We start from the raw sequence: 23,872 nt of genomic DNA on the forward strand, positions 1-23,872 counted from the left end.
TCCCCCAGGTGGACCGACTCTATGTCCTTCGTCTCCCTGTCACCCCCTAACAGGTCTGGTAAGGGCAGGGCTTCTGTGTCCTCCCCTGCCGGGGCACATGTGGCCGTCACTTCTTCGGCCCTTTCCTTATAAGCTTCGAGCATATTGATGTGAAACGTCCGTCTCACATCTTCATTCTCACAGCTAGCTATAGTGTAGGTGGTATCGCACATCTGCCCTATAACCTTGTACGGACACTGCTAGGCCGTCCTCCCAGTTGGAAGCAGATAGCTGTAAGCGGCAGGGGAATCCTTGTCCACTTTGCGAGAGTCACAGAATATTCTGCGGTATGCTTCAGGGGTTAACGCGTACCAGGCTAGGAACGCTTCTTTTACTCGCTCAAAGCTGTGGATCTCCTGATCTGGCACAGCCCTGAAGGCATCGGCTGCTTTGCCCGGCAGCTTTCCTGCTAATATCGGGACCCATTCGTCTGCAGCCACTTTGTGTAGGGCACACTGGCGCTCAAAATCTGCCAGATAGCCATCAATCTCACTTTCAGTCTCATTAAAACTTTTAAAAGCGCTGAAGGGAATCTTCCGCGATTTAACTGTGCTGTTACCTCCGTTCGGTGAAATCACTGCCGTTCACTGGTTTTCAGACAGTTTTAGTTGTAGCTCTCGCTGTTCCCTTGCGTTTGCATTCTCCGTTACGTTGGTAATCACCTGCATGATGATTTCGGGAGGTGGGTTTGGCCCAAACAGTGCCAGTCGTTCCCTGATCTCCTTGTTGATCATTGTTTCATTTTCCCAAACGGCCAGTGTTGCCTCAGCCAAGTTCTCTCGGTCTCACTTCATTAATTCGCGATTATGACCCGCTTGCCTTTGTTGCTGGCAATACTTCCACAAACTCCCAATAGTTCCTTTAACATGCTGCGCTTAAGCTGTGTGTACCAGCCTTCCATTCACTGTACACCAGTGCCTTCCTTGGATTCTTAGTGCAGGAAAAGAGGATGATCCCGCCTCTGCCAACCAGTTGTGACGGTCTAAGTATCTATCACCGTCTAGCATTCCCTTATTCCATTAAATAATATCGCCAGTAATCCCAAGGTTACAATATCGCTGGTGTTGCATAATAATCCACACATGAGCCAAAGCTTAATGTTGGAACAAGACTGGTTTAATGGCAAGCAAGGGCATTCAATTTATACAACACATAACTCCTCCTCTGAGCCAGCGAAGTAATTGAGTTTTGGAAACATACTGTCAGGATCGGGACAGGGATCCAACACGCAGAGTACAAACAGTAGCCAGATACGTATACCGGACCTTAGAATGGCCGGACTAACGTAAGTAGTACAGTAGAGAATGGTCAAAGACAAGCCGAGGTCGAGGGTAACAGAAGACAGGTAAGCGATAGACAAGCCGAATCAAGGGTAACAGAGATAAGCAGAGAAGAGCAAACAAGCCGGGTCAAAACCAAAAGGGATAACTAGAAAACACGAGCACTGAGTGACTAGAACAAGCTAGAACCACGACAGGGCAATGAGCTAATGAAAGAAGCACTGTTAAATGCCCTGTTCAGATAAGTAGACACACCTCCGACGAGTCCTGATTGGTCCTGAACCAATTGAGTGACAGGTCGTTCCGGGTTGACGTCCTGACGTCGACTTCCGGACGTCATGCTATAAAAGGGAGTCACTCCCTCGCGGCCGGCTTTGCATGACCGGATGGACCGCGAGAAAGAGGGAAATCAAGCCGTCCGGATGGATGAACGACTAAGTCTCTACCTCTCTCGGAGGTAGAGACCTCAGGTACCCTGACAGTACCCCCCCTCTCAGATACGCCCACCGGGCGGAAGGAACCAGGACGAGAAGGGAAGCGAGAGTGAAATGCCCTGCGGAGACGGGGAGCATGAACATCCTCCTGAGGTACCCAACTTCTCTCCTCAGGACCATATCCTTTCCAATCGACCAGATATTGTACTCTCCCCCGGGAGATTCGAGAATCGACGATGGAATTGACCTCATACTCCTCCTGACCCTCCACCTGAACAGAGCGAGGAGGGGCGATCGTGGAGGAGAATCTGTTACAAACTAGTGGTTTCAGCAACGAAACATGGAACGAGTTAGGAATGCGTAAGGTAGTAGGCAAAGCTAGACGATACGCAACTGGGTTAATTTGAGCCAACACCCTGTAAGGTCCAATATACCGAGAAGCGAACTTCATGGAAGGCACTTTTAACCGAATGTTTCTAGTACTTAACCATACTCTATCGCCTGGAACAAACACCGGTGCTGCCCTTCTACGTTTGTCAGCGTGTTTTTTCACCAGCATAGAATTGTGCAGAAGAATTTGTCGAGTCTGGTCCCACAACTTCCTTAAATTGGCCTCCGAGAGAGGTAGAGACCTCAGGTACCCTGACACATACTAAACTCAATTATCTGCTGGCCAGAAAAAAGTTAATATTTTCTAATTTTTCTGAAATACCCTAAAAATACATAAAAAACCCCACAAAAATCCAAGAGAATTTGTAGCAAGAGCCGTTCGCGTGGATTCATACAAAAACCGCAATAGAGGAAATAAAGCGTGTAGAATACTTCTGTTGTTTTTCTGTTTCAAACTCCCGAACGCCGTTTGTCTACCGTACTGGGAAATAGGACGTAGGGGACTTCCATGTTGAAGGTTCGTGCGTGTGCCAAGCCCAAAACAGTTCCAGGCACTCGACGACCAAGTCCCGATGGCCGCGTTCTGGAGACAAGATGGCCGCCGTCCATTGTTCTCACCACGTGTGTTCGTATGCACGAAATGTCGGCCACCTAGGAGCATTCAATTAGTCTGTGGTTTTCGTATTCCTACACAGTGTTCCACGTTCTAATTAGTTCTCAGGGTGGTCTCCATTCGGTAAAACAAATGATTTACTGAACGGACGAAAAAGTTAAACGAAATAACAGGGAAGTAGATAGTAGGGAGTTGAAATAACCGAATGGTGCTGGGAATTCCTTCACAATTGGTCTGCTGGCTTCATCGATCCAGGCGATATATCCAGGACCCCTACATTACCGGGCGTTGCAACGACTGAAAGCGTCTCATCTCCGGTTGGGCCATTCTTACGAAAGTGAACTGAGCCTAGACAGAGAATCACTGGAGGAATTGGTATGGTGGCTGGACCACATGGAAGCGTGGAACGATCGGGCGATATTCGGCACCGCTCCGGATATAGTGATCGAATCGGATGCCAGCTTACATGGTTGGGGGGCTCGTTGTGGAAATGTCTCCATGGGTGGCAGATGGTCCAGGGACGAATCCGGGCTTCACATCAACTGCCTTGGATTACTGGCGGGATCCTTCGCCATTCGCAGTTTGTCTCCGAACTTTAGAAATTGTTGCATACTGCTCCGCATGGACAATGTGTCCACGGTCCGGTACATAAATCTTCTGGGTGGCTAGAAATCGAAACAACTGGCGAACCTGCCAAAGGACTTTTGGCAGTTTTGCCTCCGCAACGAGGTGTTGGTGACAGCCAAACACATCCCAGGATTGGACAACAAATGGGCAGATTGGAATTCCTGTTACTTGAAGGATCCGGGGGACTGGTGTCTGCTCCAGTCGACCTTCCAATTGTTGCATCAGTTACGGGGTCCATTTTACCTGGACCTGTTCGCGTACAGACTGAATTCCCAACTGCCCTGATACTTCAAATATACCAAAGTGTACACACTTAAACAATGAGGTGAAAAATGCTCGACACTTATGTGAAGGATCCCCTTAACCCTCACGACCACAAACAACTATATACAAGAAGATACTACAGTTTAGAGACTGGACCCATTGGCTCTGGCGGTGGATGCCTTCCTCCAGAAGTGGACGCCTGCTCGTCACTATACATTTCCACCATTCAACCTGATTTCTCGGATGTTGTCGTACCTGTGCGGGCAGAACTGTGCGCTGGTGGCAGTGGTTCCACCTTGGTTCCCTCGGCTTCTGGAGATGACATTGGATTTTCCACGTCTAATTGCAGTGAGACCGGACATACTTCTAGATCTGGATGGGAACTCTCACAACTTGGTGGACCAGGGCCTACTCCAACTCATGGATTGGTTGATTTCAGGAATCCCTGGTCAGTTCTGCAAGAAACTGCACGACTCTTGGACATTGCCTGGGCACTTGGTGCTAGAACCGCCTACATTTCCGCATGGCGCATGTGGGCTGGCTGGTGCGTGGGAAGGTCGTTGGATCCAGTTGCTGCCTCTCTGAATGAAATACTCTGTTTTTTTACTTTTTAGGGGGGCCATGGCGTCCAAAGCATCTAGGATTGGATGTCGCTTGGACGATATTTTGAAGGTGGCGGATTGGTGACACGAATCAACCTTCTGTGATTTTTATTTCCGCCCGATTGACCATGTTTCTTCTCTTATGGCTCAGCTTTGAAATAGCATAATAGGAGCCTCCGTGTCATTAATAAAATTCCAAGATTTTACTATTTACATGACGTAAAGTCATGATTTTATTAATGACACAGAGGCGAATATTATTCCCGCCCGCCCATCCGGTGGGTTTCGAGTTTTTACCGACTGGATCGGGTAGGAGCGCCTCCCACCACATGGTAAGTGACCTTTGATTGAATTTATTATGTTGGGATATCATGCTGTTTCATACAGTTGCAAGAAAAAGTATGTGAACCCTTTGGAATGATATGGATTTCTGCACAAATTGGTCATAAAATGTGATCTGATCATCATCTAAGTCACAACAATAGACAATCACAGTCTGCTTAAAATAATAACACACAAAGAATGAAATGTTGCCATGTTTTTATTGAACACACCATGTGAACATTCACAGTGCAGGTGGAAAAAGTATGTAAACCCCTGGACTACTGACATCTCCAAGAGCTAATTGGAGTGAGATGTCAGCCAACTGGAGTCCAATCAATGAGATGAGATTGGAGATGTTGGTTACAGCTGCCCTGCCCTATAAAAAACACACACCAGTTCTGGGTTTGCTTTTCACAAGAAGCATTGCCTGATGTGAATGATGCCTCGCACAAAAGAGCTCTCAGAAGACCTACGATTAAGAATTGTTGACTTGCATTAAGCTGGAAAGGGTTATAAAAGTATCTCCAAAAGCCTTGCTGTTCATCAGTCCACGGTAAAACAAATTGTCTACAAATGGAGAAAGTTCAGCACTGCTGCTACTCTCCCTATGAGTGGCCGTCCTGTAAAGATGACTGCAAGAGCACAGAGTGTCAGCTAAAGACTTACAAAAGTCACTGGCAAATGCTAACATCCCTGTTAGCGAATCTACAATACGTAAAACACTAAACAAGAATGGATTTCATGGGAGGATACCACAGAGGAAGCCACTGCTGTCTAAACAAAACATTGCTGCACGTTTACAGTTTGCACAAGAGCACCTTGATGTTCCACAGCAGTACTGGCAAAATATTCTGTGGACAGATGAAACCAAAGTTGAGTTGTTTGGAAGAAACACACAACACTATGTGTGGCGAAAAAGAGGCACAGCACACCAACATCAAAACCTCATCCCAACTCTGAAGTATGGTGGTGGGGGCATCGTGGTTTGGGGCTGCTTTGCTGCGTCAGGGCCTGGACGGATTGCTATCATCGAAGGAAAAATGAATTCCCAAGTTTATCAAGACATTTTGCAGGATAACTTAAGGCCATCTGTCTAGCAGCTGAAGCTCAACAGAAGATGGGTGTTGCAACAGGACAATGACCCAAAGCATAGAAGTAAATCAACAACAGAATGGCTTAAACAGAAGAAAATACGCCTTCTGAAGTGGCCCAGTCAGAGTCCTGACCTCAACCCGATTGAGATGTTGTGGCATGACCTCAAGAAAGCGATTCACACCAGACAGCCCAAGAATATTGCTGAACTGAAACAGTTCTGTAAAGAGGAATGGTCAAGAATTACTCCTGACCGTTGTGCACGTCTGATCTGCAACTACAGGAAACGTTTGGTTGAAGTTATTGCTGCCAAAGGAGGTTCAACCAGTTATTAAATCCAAGGGTTCACATACTTTTTCCACCTGCACTGTGAATGTGTGGTGTGTTCAATAAAAACATGGCAACATTTCATTCTTTGTGTGTTATTAGTTTAAGCAGACTGTGATTGTCTATTGTTGTGACTTAGATGATCAGAGCACATTTTATGACCAATTTGTGCACAAATCCATATCATTCCAAAGGGTTCACATACTTTTTCTTGCAACTGTATATCTGTAGGTATATGTGGATCTTGGTGTTTTTGTTCACACTTACAAATGACAAGATATTCTGAAGGAATTGCATATAGATCCAGAGTTTGGATTTTACCATTTGTTTTTCTGTTCCCACAGCCTGATTTCGTTCTGATGCTGTGTTTTCCGTGGTTGACAACAGTTTTCCCTGATGTGGATAGTTTCCGGTTATTTGGTCTTCGGTTCTGAAGGCAAAGAAGAGGAAGTTGGAGGCTACATCAAGGCATTTTATTGACTGTTCCTATAAATTGATTGGCTTCCCTGTTACTAGGCAGAGTTGGTTATATCTGTTACATTATTCATATTTTCTCTTTCAAGTTATTTTTTCTCTTTGCTGCTGGGGAATAAATTAAGAAAGAGATAGCATAATACTCGCCTCTGTGTCATTAATAAAATCATGACTTTACGTCATGTAAATAGTAAAATCTTTTGAAGAACAATGTATCTTATTTACACAGACTGATTTCTAAACATATTTATTGTAGTTCAAAGACACATTACTGGGAGTATTATTACTGTGGAGCACTGTTATACACTGACACATAACTGGGAGTATTATTACTGTGGAGCTCTGCTATACACCCAGACACATTACTGGGAGTATTATTGCTGTGGAGCTCTGTTATACACACAGACACATTACTGGGAGTATTATTGCTGTGGGGCTCTGTTATACACTCAGACACATTACTGGGAGTATTATTGCTGTGGGGCTCTGTTATACACTCAGACACATTACTGGGAGTATTATTGCTGTGGAGCTCTGTTATACACTCAGACACATTACTGGGAGTATTATTGCTGTGGAGCTCTGTTATACACCCAGACACATTACTAGGAGTATTATTGCTGTGGAGCTCTGTTATACACACAGACACATTACTGGGAGAATTATTGCTGTGGGGCTCTGTTATACACTCAGACACATTACTGGGAGCATTATTGCTGTGGAGCTCTGTTATACACACAGACACATTACTGGGAGTATTATTACTGTGGGGCTCTGTTATACACTCAGACACATTACTGGGAGTATTATTACTGTGGGGCTCTGTTATACACTCAGACACATTACTAGGAGTATTATTGCTGTGGAGCTCTGTTATACACACAGACATATTACTGGGAGTATTATTACTGTGGGGCTCTGTTATACACTCAGACACATTACTGGGAGTATTATTGCTGTGGAGCTCTGTTATACACTCAGACACATTACTGGGAGTATTATTACTGTGGAGCTCTGTTATACACTCAGACACATTACTGGGAGTATTATTACTGTGGGGCTCTGTTATACACTCAGACACATTACTAGGAGTATTATTGCTGTGGAGCTCTATTATACACACAGACATATTACTGGGAGTATTATTACTGTGGGGCTCTGTTATACACTCAGACACATTACTGGGAGTATTATTGCTGTGGAGCTCTGTTATACACTCAGACACATTACTGGGAGTATTATTGCTGTGGGGCTCTGTTATACACCCAGACACATTACTGGGAGTGTTATTGCTGTGGAGCTCTGTTATACACTCAGACACATTACTGGGAGTATTATTGCTGTGGAGCTCTGTTATACACTCAGACACATTACTGGGAGTATTATTGCCAGTCTCCATTCCCCAGCGGCAGTGTAAAGTGCAGGGAGAGGAGAGCAGCGGCAGGACTCTGTATTGGGAGGAGAGACAGTCGGTCTCCCTCCGCAAAGACTAGAAATATGTATGGGAGACGAGCTTGTTACCACCTCTCCCCAGCGGCGGATCATTAATGGGTAGAGTGTTCTATCGGGAGAGGAGCTTGTTACCCCCTCTCCCCAGCGGCAGCTTAATGTACCAGGGGGAGACTGTAAACCCCGCACCAGTGCAGATGGGACCGTGGTCTCTGCACTTACCACACAGGGGGTAGGCATGGTCGGTCCTACCCCCCCACGACAGAGCTGTGTATCCAAGTGGGAGACAACCGGTCTCCCCCCTCAGCAGCAGAGCTATGCAACTAAGGGGGAGACAGTCCGTCTCCAGCAACCAGGCTCCAACCAGACTACTCCGGTGGTAGTGCTGGCACCAGGACAGAGTACCGCTGGTCTCTGCCCACTCAGCAACCCACCAAGGCAGCCTACCAGTCCCCTACACAGCCGTGGTGAGGCACCTGGACATGGACAGACTTCTCCTCTACCCAGGTGTAGTAACTATTTATTGTGGGTGGGCTGTACTGTTTTTTTTGCTTTGTGGGTGGGTTGCTGGACTAACAAGGGCACCGACCGGCAGGAGGTCAGGTACCCTGTTAGTCTTTTTGGAAAGGGGGAGAGATGTGACGATACCAATCTCGCCACATTGTATTGGAGGAGCCTGGTTGCCTGCCTGCTGCCTTTGGACTATGGCCCTGGGAAATTGGGCCCTTTACAAACAGTATTCGGCCCTAACAGAGTGCATGTCACTCATTCTGGCCCTTTAAATACAGTGGGGCCATTCGGTGCTTGCCCTGTGTGAGCAGTGATACCTCCAGATAGCTATGCCGTCGAGCCTATTCATATAATGAAAGACTATGGGAAAGACTTTGGCTCCATGGCAATTAAACTGTATTTGTGTGGTCTGCGTGCCATTCACCTAATAATGTGCACGCAGACCTGAGCTATCTGGGGATATGTTAAATGTCTGTGTTTAATGTATAAAATGTGACTTTATGTATTTTAAAGAGTTTTATGTTGTTTTGCAACCATGTGGTTAATGGAGTCTGCCTCTAGTCCTGGATAATTAGATTCCTTCTCCAATTATCTCCAGAGCAGAAGGGAGGAAGCCATGATGCATTGTGGGGATGTTTTACTTTTACTGTTTGAGCCACGGGGAATAAAAGATACTTTTACTAACTTTTGAACCCCTGGTCTGATTCATGCCATTTTTTAATATGTTGTTCCCCTGAATGGATTGATTGAGGATATGTATTTGTATGTGAATGTGATGTATGGTTTTAAAGTTATGAAAGTTGTGTAAAAGTATATTTTGAACTGTATGCATAATGGGATTATGTGTCACACTAAGGGGAGGGGATGTGTGGGATGTAACATCTATGTCATTGGTTATTTTATGCCTCCCCCTGGGTGTGGCCAGGGGCGTATTTGCCGCGAGGCAAACAAGGCATTTGCCTTGGGCGGCATTTTACAGGGGGCGGCAAAAAAAGCCGCCCCCAAACGCCCAGGGCAAATGCCTTGTTAGCCTTGCGGCTAACAGACATCCTGGGCTGCTGGGCGGGCGGCTGGCGAGGGAGCACTTCCTCTGAGCTGTCTGCTCAGCTCCCTCGCGCGCCGCAGAGTGAGGCTGGGAGCCGGAATATGACGTCATATTCCGGCTCCGCCTCCCAGCCTCACTCTGCGGCGCGCGAGGGAGCTGAGCAGACAGCTCAGAGGAAGTGCTCCCTCGCCAGCCGCCCGCCCGCCCAGCAACCAGCCCAGCAGCCCGACCGGCAGCCCCACTAGACCCCAGGGAGAGGGAGAACCCCCCCAGCATTCCCAAAGGTAAGGAGGCTGGGGGGGTAAATAAAAAAAAATGAGTTAATGTGAGTGAGTGTGTCTGTTAGTGTGTGTCTGTTAGTGAGTGTGTCTGTTAGTGTGTGTGTGTGTGTGTGAGTGTGTCTGACTGTGTGTGTCTGTTAGTGTGTGTGAGTGTGTCTGTTAGTGTGTGTGAGTGTGTCTGTTAGTGTGTCTGTTAGTGAGTGTGAGAGTGTGTGTGAGTGTGTCTGACTGTGTGTGTCTGTTAGTGTGTGTGAGTGTGTCTGTTAGTGTGTGTGAGTGTGTCTGTTAGTGTGTGTCTGTTAGTGAGTGTGAGTGTGTCTGTTTGTCTGTTAGAGTGTGTGTGTGTGTGAGAGTGTGTCTGTTAGAGTGTGTGTGTGTCTGACTGTGTGTGTCTGTTAGTGTGTGTATGTCAGTGTGTGTGAGTGTGTCTGTTAGTGAGTGTGTGAGTGTGTCTGTTAGCAGCTAACAGACACACTCACACACTCACTAACAGACACTCACACACACTGACATACACACACTAACAGACACACACTCACTAACAGACACACTCACACTCACTAACAGACACACTCACACACAGACACACTCATACACTCACACACACACACTGACAGATACGCATCCATTAGCTAACAGTTAGCTAATGGATGCGTATCTGTCAGTGTGTGTGTATTTAGAAGGCGGGGGAAGGGTTGGGTGGGGGTGGCGGGGGGGGGGGGGTGGGAGTGAGGGGGGCGCCTGAGTTTTGTCCTGCCTAGGGCAGCACAAAACCAGGATACACCCCTGGGTGTGGCCTGTATGTGTACTCATGTAATAAAAACCAGGCTGGGTGCCCCAGCACCTCAGACCACTGCTTGACCCTCAACACGGAGCCTTGTCTCGTTCTTGGAGGGATTCACTGTATGCTGTTGGAGATTGATTGCTAAGGAGTGTAAGCTGATGTCTGCTTTTCCTATTCATCTGCTAGCAGCTATTTGTGAGGTTCCAGCTGGAGTGCTACCTTATTCACCTATATCCAGTTCGTGAGTTTTGGTGCTTTTACAGTAGCTGTGCCTTTTTGGGAAAAGGGGATTATCGCCTAAACGGATTTTTCCCCTTTTATGCTGAAACGGTCCGTAACAGACTGGATGTGTGGTTTCAGCGGATTTGGGACCATATGTACAGCCCCTTGCCACTCTGGAGAGTGACACATATCATTGAGGTAGAAATGTCCTAGTTTATTGTAGGAACCCCTTCTCCAGTACATTCCCATTACATATTGGCCAGCATCCTCTGGGCCAGGATGTTCAATATTTAATACTAATTTCATAGGTGTACTTCCTCCAGGCTTTCTTAAAGTCATTCTTTGGAGGAGGGATCTACCATGATCATCTACTTTTGATAAAGCACTTTTTGGTTTGTAACCCCAGGCAGGCCCGGTATTCCATCCCGCCGCCCCCCAATGATCACAATTATGCCCCCATTGGTTATCAACTACACAAATGTAGGGGTCTTTTGCTTGCGGTATGTCTTTATAAATGGCTTGAATCTGTGATTTAGGGAATGGGCAATCTACAATATCACAGTAATCAAAGGTAAAGGTGGCCACACGGGTACATGATGAATTATACCAGAAGGTGTACCCACTAGCATCTTTAGTTATGGCCACCTGCTGGGCTTTAAGAAGGCCAATCAAGGGGATTAGGTACCAGAAGTACATGGTTGTGCGGAATCAGCTTCTTCTGGAGCAGGTGTCTTTTTGCAGTGAGAGGCGTGAATCCAATGTGGCCTACCAGCCAGCTTGACAGAGGTAGCGGTGATCAGGAGAACTTGGAATGGTCCCTCAAATCTTGGTTCCAGAGTGTGTTTTCGCACAAATTTCTTGACTAGGACCCAATCACCGGGTAGCAGACTGTGGTTGCCTGTGTCAGAATCAGGATCTGGAATTGAAGAGAAAACGTGGGCATGGATTTTGTTTAAGGCACCTGCAAGTTCAGTCACATAATCTACCAAAACATCAGTCTGAAGCTGTAGTTGTTGGGGAAAATAGCAACCTAGCCTGGGTGCAGTACCAAATAGAATCTCATACGGGGACAATGAGGGCTTTCCCCTGGGTGTATGTCTGACACTGAACAGGGCTATTGACAAGCTTTCTGGCCAGGGCATTTTTGTCTCTTGTGACATTTTTAGCATTCTAGTTTTCAAGGTACCATTCATACGCTCCACCTTACCACTACTCTGTGGGTGGTAAGGGGTGTGAAAAGCAAAAGTTACTCCTAGAGCAGTCCAAATTTCTTTGGTAACTGATGCTGTGAAGGCCGGACCTTGGTCACTTTCAATGACTTCTGGCAATCCGAATCTACACACAATTTCTGTAAGTAGACGTCGTGCTGTTGTTTTGGCGGTAATGTTAATCACTGGGTAGGCTTCTGGCCAGCCTGAGAACATGTCCACTATCACTAGTGCATATTCGTAATTGCTGCTCTTTGGCATCTGGATATGATCTATCTGGATTCTTTGGAATGGATACATGGGCTTAGCCAGGTGCTTCGAGGGGACTTTAGCTGTTTTCCCAGGATTACATTTGGCACAGATGACACAAGCTTTACAGTAGTTATTGGTTAGCGTGGTAATTCCAGGAGCTTCGTAGTACTTTTGTACAAGAGCATTCATCAGATCTTTTGATAAGTGTGCAGGGCCATGTGCCCATTGAACAACTGCTGGGTACAAACTCTTAGGGAGACAGAATCTGAGGTTGTTGTAATATACTCCATCTATTAGGACTGCTCCTTTCTTCTTCCATTTCTGTAGTTCCTCAGGGGCTACTGCAGCCTGTTGTTCTCGTAAGATCTTTAGGTCGGTTGGAAGGGTTTGCAGAGTGAATATTGGAGTTTCTTCTTTTCTTGGAATTTCTTCTTTTCTTGGAATTTCTTCTTTTCTTGGAGTTTCTTCTTTTCTTGGAATTTCTTCTTTTCTTGGAATTTCTTCATTTCCGGACACTCTTCTTTCCACTTCCTGTGGTCCTCTTGCAGCTTGCTTTGCAGCTTGATCAGCTAGATGGTTGCCCTTTGCTTCATCTGAGTCCAACTTCCCATGTGCTTTTATCTTCAAAACAGCCACTTCTTCTGGAAGTAGGAGGGCATCCATCAGCTCCTTGATCGCAAAACTGTGCTTGACTGGTGTACCGGCAGTAGTAAGAAATCCTCTTGTTTTCCAAATCACTCCGAAGTCATGAGCCACGCCCAGTGCATATCTTGAGTCTGTATAGATATTGGCGCGCTTTCCTTCTGAAATTTTGCATGCTGAAGTTAGAGCTTGTAATTCAGCTTCTTGTGCAGACTTTGTTGATGGTAGTGATGATGATTCAATAATTTCATCTGTTGTGGTGACGGCATATCCTGTATGATATTTTCCTTCTTCATCAGCATATCTGGAGCCGTCCACAAACAGGGTGATGTCAGGGTCTGTTAGTGGATCCTCATGCACAGTTGGTAGATGTGTGGTTTCCACTTTCATCTGTTCAAAGCAGTCATGGGGGGTTTCTGGGTCATAGTCATGCTGTATGACCAGGTCTTCAAATTCTTCTTCCAGAAAGTAACGTGGCCATGCTCTTATATGTTCACGTTCAGTTGATGGATACTTGGCAACGCCTATTTCTTGAAGTTGTGAATCATTCATGGTGGCCCATAATTTTGCCATGGGCCCAAGATCACCCCATGACTTAGTCTTTGACTTGGTTACAGGGACATGTGGAATGGCTGTGTCCCAATGATGGTACAGATGTTCAAGTTCATGTGGCAGTTGGACTAAAGCCATGCTGTTACCTTCAGTATCATAGTAGAAGTCCTGTAAGGTGAGTGTTATCTCAACCAACTGGAAAAGTTCATCCTCATAGCGAGGTTCAGGGTTGATGGTTGGCTTGTACCACATGGTGCAAAAAGCATATTCAGGCCCGTCACAGGGAGGCAAGTTGGGTAGCAGTTTCGCCAGGGTGTGTGTAAGGAGTAGGATATATCCTTCATCCATGATGAATCCATAATAGGTACCCCCCTCAGGGAGTGGCAGAAGAGTGGACGGGTTTAAAACCTGGCATCTTTGGAGGGTGACGTTGTCAGGCAGTAGAAGACGACACTGGAGTCAAAGGTGTCTGGCAGCTGTGACATGTTTGATTTGGACTTGGTTGATTATCGCAGAAATGTCATGAGGTGCCAAAACAGTAAGAGGGTGACCAAGAACTAGGTCCCCAGTACAGTCAATAAGTTCTTGAGCTGCGAAGACAGCACGAAGGCAGGAAGGGGTGCCTCTGGCTACGATATCCAGTTGACAGGAGAAGAACCCAATAGGCCTCTGACGTCCGCCAGGACCATGTGGTTGAGTGAGGACGCCTGTAGCCTTGTCTTTCAGACACAAACAATTTGAAAGGCTTGTCATAATTTGGTAGGCCAAGAGCAGGGGCAGAGGCAATTGCTCGCTGAAGAGTGTAGAAGTTGTCAAGTGCCTCTGGTGACAGGCAGAAGGGATCTGATTTGAGAGCGTCATACAAGGGTTGCATGAGCAGAGAGGCCTCAGGGATCCAGGCTCTGCAGTATGAGATGAGGCCTAGAAAAGCATGTAGGGATTTTGTGCTCTTTGGAGGTGGAATGGCCAACACTGCCCTGACACGGTCACGTGTGAGGTGTCTGGTGCCATGTGACAGGCAGTGGCCTAGGAAGATCACAGTAGGCTGGCAGAATTGAAGTTTGATGAGAGACGCCTTGCATCCTTGATCTGCAAGATAACAGAGGAGATCCAGAGAGCATTTTTCTATTGTGGGAACATCATCTCCACAAAGGAGCAAGTCAGCTACATATTGGAGTAGGACAACCTCTGGATGGTCAGACTGCCAGGGGTCAAGGATGATACTCATTGCTTTTGCAAACTGGCTTGGGGAATTCTGTGCCCCTTGGGGCATAACAGTCCATGTATACTGCTGTTTTTCATGTGTGAAGGCAAACAGGTATTGACAGCTTTGTTCCAGCGGAACACTGAAGAATGCATTGGCTAGGTCAATCACTGTGAAGTATTTGGCAGAAGGTGGAACGCCAGAGAGGAGTGTGTGCGGATTTGGCACAATTGGGGTGTCCAGGACTGTTGCCTCATTTACTGCTCTGAGGTCCTGGACCATTCGGTATTTCTCTGGTTCACCCTTGGGTGTCTTCTTTTTCACAGGAAATAAAGGAGTATTACATGGAGATTCACATTTAACAAGAGCCCCTTTCTCCAGCAGTGCTTGGACTTGCTTGGGCAGGTTTCAATGGGTATTGAGACTTTCTTGGTAGCTTTGCCCCTGGGATAAGTTTGACCATTACTGGTGGGACCTTCAGATGGCCTATGTCTTCTGGGCCTGAGGACCACAAAGTCTTAGGGACAGTGTTCATTAGAGATGCAGGGAAATTTTCTCTCATGCCTTCTGCATAACCCTGTGGTGTCTCTAGGTGAAGCATCAGAGGTAAGAAACACAAGGCTGAGGTATCTGAATCAGAGAGGGCTGAAGATAATTCCACTTGGCCATCAGGTGTGAAAGTGATTGACGCCTGTAGGCGGGGAAAGTACATCAGCACCTAACAGGTTAATGGGACATGTGGATGACACCACAAACCGGGCAAGCAGACTAGGGCAGCTGCCAACCCGCAAAGGAGTAGTTAATGGGCTTTGTCTTGGAAGACCATCCACGCCCACACAGGAGACATCAATATTGGACAAAAAGGAAGAATCAGGCAGGTCTTGTTCTCGCAGAACACTTCGGGCTGCACCTGTATCAGCAAGGAATGTGGTGGGGTGGCCTTCAATGGGTAAAGTAACAGTGGCTAATGGCCCCCCTTGTTCCCCTGCAGATACTGCCATAACAGGGGTTAATGATACAGGCTTGCCAATATCCTAGTCTTCCTGGGCTGAATCAGGTGAAGGAGGTGCTGGGGCCTTTATGACAGATTTAGGCCTGTTTGATCTTTGGGGCTTAAGGGGTGCAGGACAGTCACTCCTAAAATGTCCTTTTTCTCCACAGTTGAAGCAGATCCCATCTGCAGGCTTAGTACCTTTGGGGATGGGTGGACGTGAAACCATAAGGGGAGTGGGATGGGGTCTCCTTGGAACCTGTGCGGCTTCTAAGCCTCTGGCAACTAGGAGCAGCTTATCAAGGGGAACCACTCTATACTCTGGGCGGGCAGCAATAATACCCTTATGTATAGAGTCCTTGATGCCTTGGACAAAGGCACCGGAAAGCATCTGAGCGTGTATTTTATTACTGAGCTCAAACCCTAGGTCAGTGAACACTTGAAAAAGTCTAGCATGAAATCTTTCTACAGTTCCACCTTTCTCCTGAATAATGTCGTTAAGGCCTGCTGCTAAATCTGTAAGCTTACTGGTTTGGGTTCAGTGAGGAAATGGCGGCCATGTTGGATGTGGGCATAGTGTGGGCAGGTGTAAAAGGGGCTGGCTGCGTGACTACGGGAGGCACAGGGGAGATGGATGAATAGGGCAGAAGTGACGTCAGTTTGGGAGCGTACGTGACTGTAGATTATGGTAATTAGGTGGAGGTCACGGGACTGGCTGTGCCAACCTCCTTTTGTGCTAGGCTGACGTACTTTCTTTTAGGGTGTTTCAACTTTAAAATCAGAGAAGCAACATTCTGTCCGGCAAAATGAAATACTAAACTATGGACAGACTCTCTAGAAACATGTACTTTAAGATAGCTTGATGAAAAAATAGATTCACGGAATTCAAACAATTTACCTACAGCCATTAATCACTTTTCCTCTTCACAATCTAACTTAACAACTTTGCATATTCCCTCTATCCACATTGCATAGTATTGCAACAAATCACACTTGCCTTTACATTTTTAACTCGTCCAAATAATTCTCTATTCCTGCATCAGATTCACTTTCCTAACCTTCGTAATCAACACTGAGCTACATCCCCGACTCCCTATCTTATACACCAGTCTTGGAGAAAATACTTTGCACCGCGAAAGGAAATACAGCCTCAGAAAGGTGGAATGTATTCTTGTGAGCTAGTCTCCCCCACAATCCTATCAACTTCAATCACAAAACACAAAATATATATATATAAAGCGCTACGGAATCTGTTGGCGTCATATAAATGGTACTTCTATTAAAATAACAAAATACACTATTAGAATATTTTCTAGCAAAAAATCCATTGCTAAGTCTTATCATTAGTTTCTGAATAATTTTACTGAACGCAGAACTGAAAAACCAGGAATGTCACCCCTCCCTCTCCCCCTCTCGCGTCTCACAGAAGGCAAGGAGGGAGGAGGAGAGGAGAGAGCCAGCATGAAGTTTTTTAACCATGTCAGCGCTGGAAGGACAGTTACGTTACAATTATTGCAAGCAAAGAGACACAAAAATCAATCTCTTCCTCAACCCAACCTTCCTGCTGAATAACTCTTGCTACTCTTCTCTGTCAGTAGTCTGCGCCAGCTCTCTGGCTGTAATCTACCACATGAAGGTACAGCAATTCCACACACTTTAGCAATCTTATCAACCTTCTTAACCATCTCTTCCCCTTCTCTATCCTCTACCAAATCACACGCAAGCCACCCCTTACTGGGCTTTCCTAATTTCTGTCCCAGATCCTCTATATGAGGCATCCCAGATATAGAGAGAGACAGAGAGAGAGAGACAGGAGGGGAAAGTGTAAATAGTACAGAGAGTAAGATAAAAGTAAACACAGGAATCTGTGTGACAGACAATTTAAGACATTTCAAGTAAAATACAGTGCATGCATCACAGTTCAAATAAGTTCAACAGTTCAAACAGGGTTAACAAAAATCCCTTTCCTCAATCCCGTAGTACACCTGCAGACCCTCCCGCAAGTATCACTACCACGTGGTAATGGAGACAGCAATACCAGCCTGAATCCACCTGCCACAAAAGTTAAACTGGAACACTCAGCGTCAGCGCTCGAGGCTGCAGTGTTCCACCTCTCTGCACACAACAAGCAGAGTAAAGTGATGTCCAATGAGGCTAGCAGTCAAAGTGACACTTATGGGAAACCCCCAGGAGGCAGTGAGTCTACACCCCTCCACAGGTTCCCCCCCCCTTTTTCCTTACAACCACAGCCACGTGGTTCCTAAAAGGAGTAAACAGGCAAACAGAAGATCCCCAGGAAAACTTCCACAGATCCACCCCCCTTTTTCCTTACTACCACAGCCACGTGGTACCTAAAAGGGGTAAACAGGCAAATAAACAAATAAACCTACCCGGGCACTAAAAATAAGGACAAATCAGTAAGAGCACTCCCAGGTAACAGATAGTCAGTATGTGCAGGTAAAAGTAAATATCAACAAGTAAGGTGTGGGGTCTCTGGGCAAGATATTACCTGACTTTGATGACCTCTAGGGAGCCGATCACAGACTGGGGCAGTTCAATCCCAGGGGCTGGAACATACCGGGGTGCTGCAGACTCAACCGTGTAATCAGAGGTGATCAATCTCCTTCCGTCCCCCAGGATTCATCCGCTCCACGTCTTTCTCGGACGGCTGCTCTAGCAGGGCATAACCCAGGCCGCACAGTTGGACGCCAGCTGATAAGGGAATCTTTTAAGCAAACAAAGAAGTTTGAATGACTATCTGTTCCTGTCCAAATTAGAGATGTTTAAATTGCGTATACGCAGAAGTAAATTCACACTGACACAAGGTTCAGGTTAAATGAAAGAACTTCAGGAAATTTATTAGCATCTGAACAAAGCAGGCTTGCAAGTCCTTTTTAAAGGTAGAATTACATCATTGTAAAATCAAGATAAAAAGTGAGGAAACATTGTCAATTGGCTAAGAGAAGAAGTGGTTAGTTAAATGCCCTCCCTGTTGGGTGTTACGTCTTACATCATAACTGACGTCATAAAGTTCTCCTCCAGATTTCAGCGCCATCTTGCTAGCACGAGGAGTTCTCTCGATGGGAGGGGGCATTTTGGCAGCTATCCATAAAGAGTAGCTGGTACCTTTAGTCTTTCAAGGTTAGTATCCTCAGTATTCTCAAGGCCTCTTTGGCAATTATACACTCTATCAATACTATCTGCTACAGTGTGTTCTTTGAATCAGACGATTCTAGCATTTTCTGCTGACATGCTGTTTCTACGAACAAAGGAATCTTGTAAAGTTTAAACTACGAGGCATGAGAGCTGAATATGAGAATATAGTATTAAAAGGGGCCCAGTAAGGATTATATAGTTTATAAGGGGCCTAATAATGGATATAAGTTATAAGGGGTTAATAATTCTACAACAGTTACACGTAGCTAAGATACAATCAACAGTGTACTGAGCAAGTGCAGGAATGCAGAAACTGAAAACACTTCCCCTCCTCCATTGTTCTGGGTGAGCCATGTGGTCTAACAGGTAAGGGAAGTTAGGCTTTGTTCAGCTGATTGGGTAAAGAGTATATGTGGGTACAGTTAACTATAGGATGAGCTATATGTCTATATCATGCATTTACACAGTCAGTTTTGGGCTCAGATCTTGTTGTATTTTGGTGACATTAGTCCCTCTGAGCCCCGGTCGGTGAATCGAATAAAGAATCTCTTCCTTCCTGAAGAAACCTGTGTCCACTTCTCTGTGCTTGGCTCCCGTCAGTTTCTCCGGTATCATTTGGTGCAATTGGCCGGGAAGCTCATCGTTAACGGTGGCTAAGAAGCAGAGGCGTGAGATGGTTTATCTTTGCCCACGCTCCCTACGGCTGCACCCCTGAACTTCTGCATGGACCTCCTTTCGTCTCGGCGCCACTGGTCTGTTGTCCAGGAGATCATCGGCCTCTACGCAGGGCCGGTGCAAGGACTTCTGTCTACACAGGCGAAGACACATTTTGCTGCCCCCAAAATTTATCTTCACCTGTCTGTCTAATATTCCCACTTTTGCCCTTCTTACCCATTTTTTTGCCCCTTTTGTGCATTTTACTACCTTTTTCTCTTGTTTTCCCTTTTTGTATATTGTATTCCCTGTCTGGCATTCTTTTTTATATGTTTTGTGTCTTCTTCCCACTTTTCGTAACCCCCTTGCATCACACACTCACTCGTTTATACACATACACATACACACACTTACTGTTACACACATACTGCTTACACACACACACACACACACACACACACACACACACACTGCTTATACACACACACACACACAGTCTCTTACACACTTGCACTGCTTATACACACTCACTGGCTCTAACAGACACACACACACACACACTGACCATTACACACACACACACACTGCGTATACACACACACAGTCTCATACACACTTGCACTGCTTATACACACTCACTGGCTCTAACAGACACACACACACACACACACACACACTGACCATTACACACATACTGCTTACACACACACACACACACACTGCGTATACACACTCACTGGCTCTAACAGACACACACAAACAGTCTCTTACACACACTGCTAATACACACTCACTGGCTGTAACACACGGTCTCTCACACACACACACAGCTTATAGACACACACACTAACTCTTACACACACAGACACACACTAACTCTTACACACCCAGACACATACTAACTCTTATACACACAGACACACACACTAACTCTTACATGCACACACTGGCTCTAATATACACACACTGGCTCTAACACACACACTAACTCTTACACACACACACACTAACTGTTTCTTATAGTTGCTTATAGGCCCCGCTGCACTGTTGTAGCTTCCCTCCTCTCTCCACAGCAGTTGGCCGCCGGGATATGATGTCACATATCCCAGCAGCCTGTAGCTTAGGAAGATATTCGCCGCGGTCGCTCCTCGTTGTTCCGCCCCCTTTCCTCAGTGGCTGCACGTTTCCTGGGCAGATTGCTGCAGAAATTGGCGGGAGCGGAGTTCTCCGTGCCCCCGCCGGTCACTCGTACATTTTTGCGCCCTTCGGGTCCATGCGCCCTAAGGAGGCCGCTTGTGCCACCTTATGGTAGCGCCGGCCCTGCCTCTATGTAGTAAGTGCTGGGGTGCCCCCGTCGATGAGTGTGAACCCAGGTTCAGGAACGAGGAGGTAAGACGACTACTGTTTTAGACGGTGGACCCACTAGGGGTATTGGATACCGATTGTGCGGTAGGCCCATAAGGGGTTATCTGTGTATGGAATCTGCCCCCTCAGTAGAGGGAAGGAGCGAAGGCGCACCGCTCGTAATTAAACGCCCTGTAGTCAGCCCGTTTAATTTTGGTTTGGAGTCAGGCTGGGTTCTGTGTAAATAGCCCAAGCCGGACACCGGTGTCTTGTCTAGACTAGCGTTCTAGGGTGTATATTTCGTTCGATAGGTCGGAGGGACCGGGAGACTAAGCGGCGTCTGTGTAAATTCGGTCCGCTAGATCTCAACCTATCTTGGCTAAGTGGGAAGGCGTGTAAATTTGGAACCCACTAGATTTTTTATAGAGTATATAGACTAAGAGGGTTCTGTTGTAAATTCCGCCCTCTAGTTCGCTATATGTGGTGCTTGGGCAGTGTGGCTAACCAAAACGGATGTAAATAGTTTTAGGTAGTCCATCAAGGTACTGGCCAATAGATTAGTTGGGAATTGTAAATGTGTTAAAGATTGTTGTAGTAGAGTGTATATCTTGTCAGATAGCGTGAGCTCTGCCGTCTAGCGAGAGTGTGAATAGTGTGTAACTGTATTATAGCGCACGGTACCATAACCATGTATAATAACTACTGATATTGTAAATAACTACTAATAACTGTTGTCTATGTTGTATGTTTAACACCATAACCACTACTAATTGAACTGTGACTTTAAATTGTACTCTAACCAATGCTAACCGTACTATAACTACTGTTTGTAAAGACGATGTTACTGGGTGTGTTATAGACGGGTAATTCAGATATAGGGAATTATAGCGTCGGTGACTGTATAGTTTCGCCAAAGGGCACAGTATTAGTTATTTAGTGACTGGTGTAACAGCTGTGTGTGTGTACGGGAATTCCCTGTATGTTTTGTTGTATGAGTTTGACCTAGTAACTGTGCCACATGGTGCTGTTGCCAAGGAAACGAGTGTGACTGTTGGAGGTGTGTTTGTTGTGTTTCTTTGAATTAGACGCTCCGTTGCTAAGTATGGATGCGCCGGAATTCAAAGATTGTTGATCCCTTAGAATGTATGCTAAATAACTTTAAAAAGGGAAATAATGTGTGTGATTTTGGGGTTAAATTGGCTACCTTATGTAGTAGAGAATGGCCTCTGTGGTAATCTGTCTTGATTTAAATCTAGTGCAGCGTGTACATGTGGCTGTATCTATTATGTTTGAATTCTATGACCAGTTTCCATATTTTGACTGTTTAAAACAGTTTGTGTTACTAGATGGTTACCAAAACTGGTTTGTCCATCCCCAATGGAATCTGACCCATCTGACCATCCCTCAACTAAATTCTTTAGCAAGAACTGGTGCAGCTGGTATGTCCACCTGTATGTCTACCTACCCCCCCCCCCCCAACTGGTTCTTTGTACCCTGAGGCCCTTTTTGGTGGAAGGGTATTTTAGTGTTTTTTAATTATTGTTCAGTTTTATTATTAGCAGTCAAAATTGTGAGGAGAATTCTTAATAACAGTAACTGAGTCCACTGAAAACACCATAACCACTGACAATACCATAACCACTGAAAACACCATAACCACTGACATAACACTATAATTACTGAGCCTTGTGTGCCTTTAGTAACAGTAAATTAGTTTTGAAATACAACTGGATGAAATGGTCAATGGTATAGGATGCTGGAATACACTTTTACCATTTTTGGTTACTGGTCAGGCTCCTCTTAGCCCTGTCCGAAACATTTTGTTAACCGAGTTACTGACCAGTAAAATTAATTTATCCATTTCCACCTACCTCACCACTCCCTGACCGGAACCTATGACTAAACAACCCTATCTAAGTCCCACCCTAACCTGACAAATGACTGGTGCCCTCCAACTTTGACATTTACAAATGCCACTGCAGCTTACCCCTGGTCCCCCACACATTGATATTAATGGTCAATTACAGTTGGCAGACCCTGTATTTGTTTATGTCCCTTTCACCATGACTGATCTGTTTAATTGGAAGACCCATAATTCCTTTACGAAAGCCGACGAGTCACCTAGTGCTTTCTATGAGAGATTGCTGGAGTCATATAGATTATATACTCCTTTTAATCCAGAGGCCCCTGAGAACTCTCGAATGGACAACTCAGCATTTGTCAGCCAGACTCAAGGTGATATCAAAAGAAAATTGCTAAAGTTAAAGGGATTTGTAAGAATGTCCATATCACAGTTAATGGAAATTGCAAGTCAGGTGTATATGAACAGGGAGATTGAAACAAAGGAGGAGGAAGAACGTAAAATGAGGATGAAGGCAGATATGCTATCTGTAGCTATCATAAGTGTAGAGAGACAGGGAAGGGAGGTGAATAGAGGAGTTGAGAATAGGCTGAGTAAGGGAGGAAGTAGGAATCACTGTGCGTATTGTAGAGAGGAAGGATATTGGAAAAGTGACTGCCCACAGAGGGAATATAAAGCAAGTTATAGATAAGACAAGAGAGAAGGTTACGAGATGGTTACAGAGGTGGCTATAGAGAAAGTCTTGGAGGGAATGACAGTAGTAACAGAGGAGGTGTTCAGGGAAGTAGATACTATTCCCCTACCCAGAGATTAAGGGATAGAGAAGATAGAGATTTTGTCGGTCTGGCTGACACTGTCATGGAAGACTATTGATACCGACTGGGCTCCATCCCCCTTTAGCCGAGTGCAGCCTATGGTCAATGTATCAATAGAGGGAAAGAGGAGCTCTTTCATGATTGACACTGGTGCTGAGTACTCTGTGGTAACTAACCTAGTTGCTCCTCCTTCAGGAAGACTATAACTATGATAGGAGCTACTGGGAAAAGCGCTGCTAGACCAATTATCAGGAGTCATACTTGTATTCTAGGAGGCCATTTTGTTAAGCACCAGTTCCTATATATGCTGGAGTGTCCAGTTCAGCTTCTAGGACGAGATCTATTATCAAAGCTTCAAGCCCAGATAACTTTTAAACCCAACAGATCAACGTCTCTGAAGTTTAATAGATCACCAGGCATAATATCAGTATCGGTG

The sequence above is a fragment of the Pelobates fuscus genome, chromosome 9, assembly GCF_036172605.1.
Source record: "Pelobates fuscus isolate aPelFus1 chromosome 9, aPelFus1.pri, whole genome shotgun sequence".
Classification (NCBI taxonomy): domain Eukaryota; kingdom Metazoa; phylum Chordata; class Amphibia; order Anura; family Pelobatidae; genus Pelobates; species Pelobates fuscus.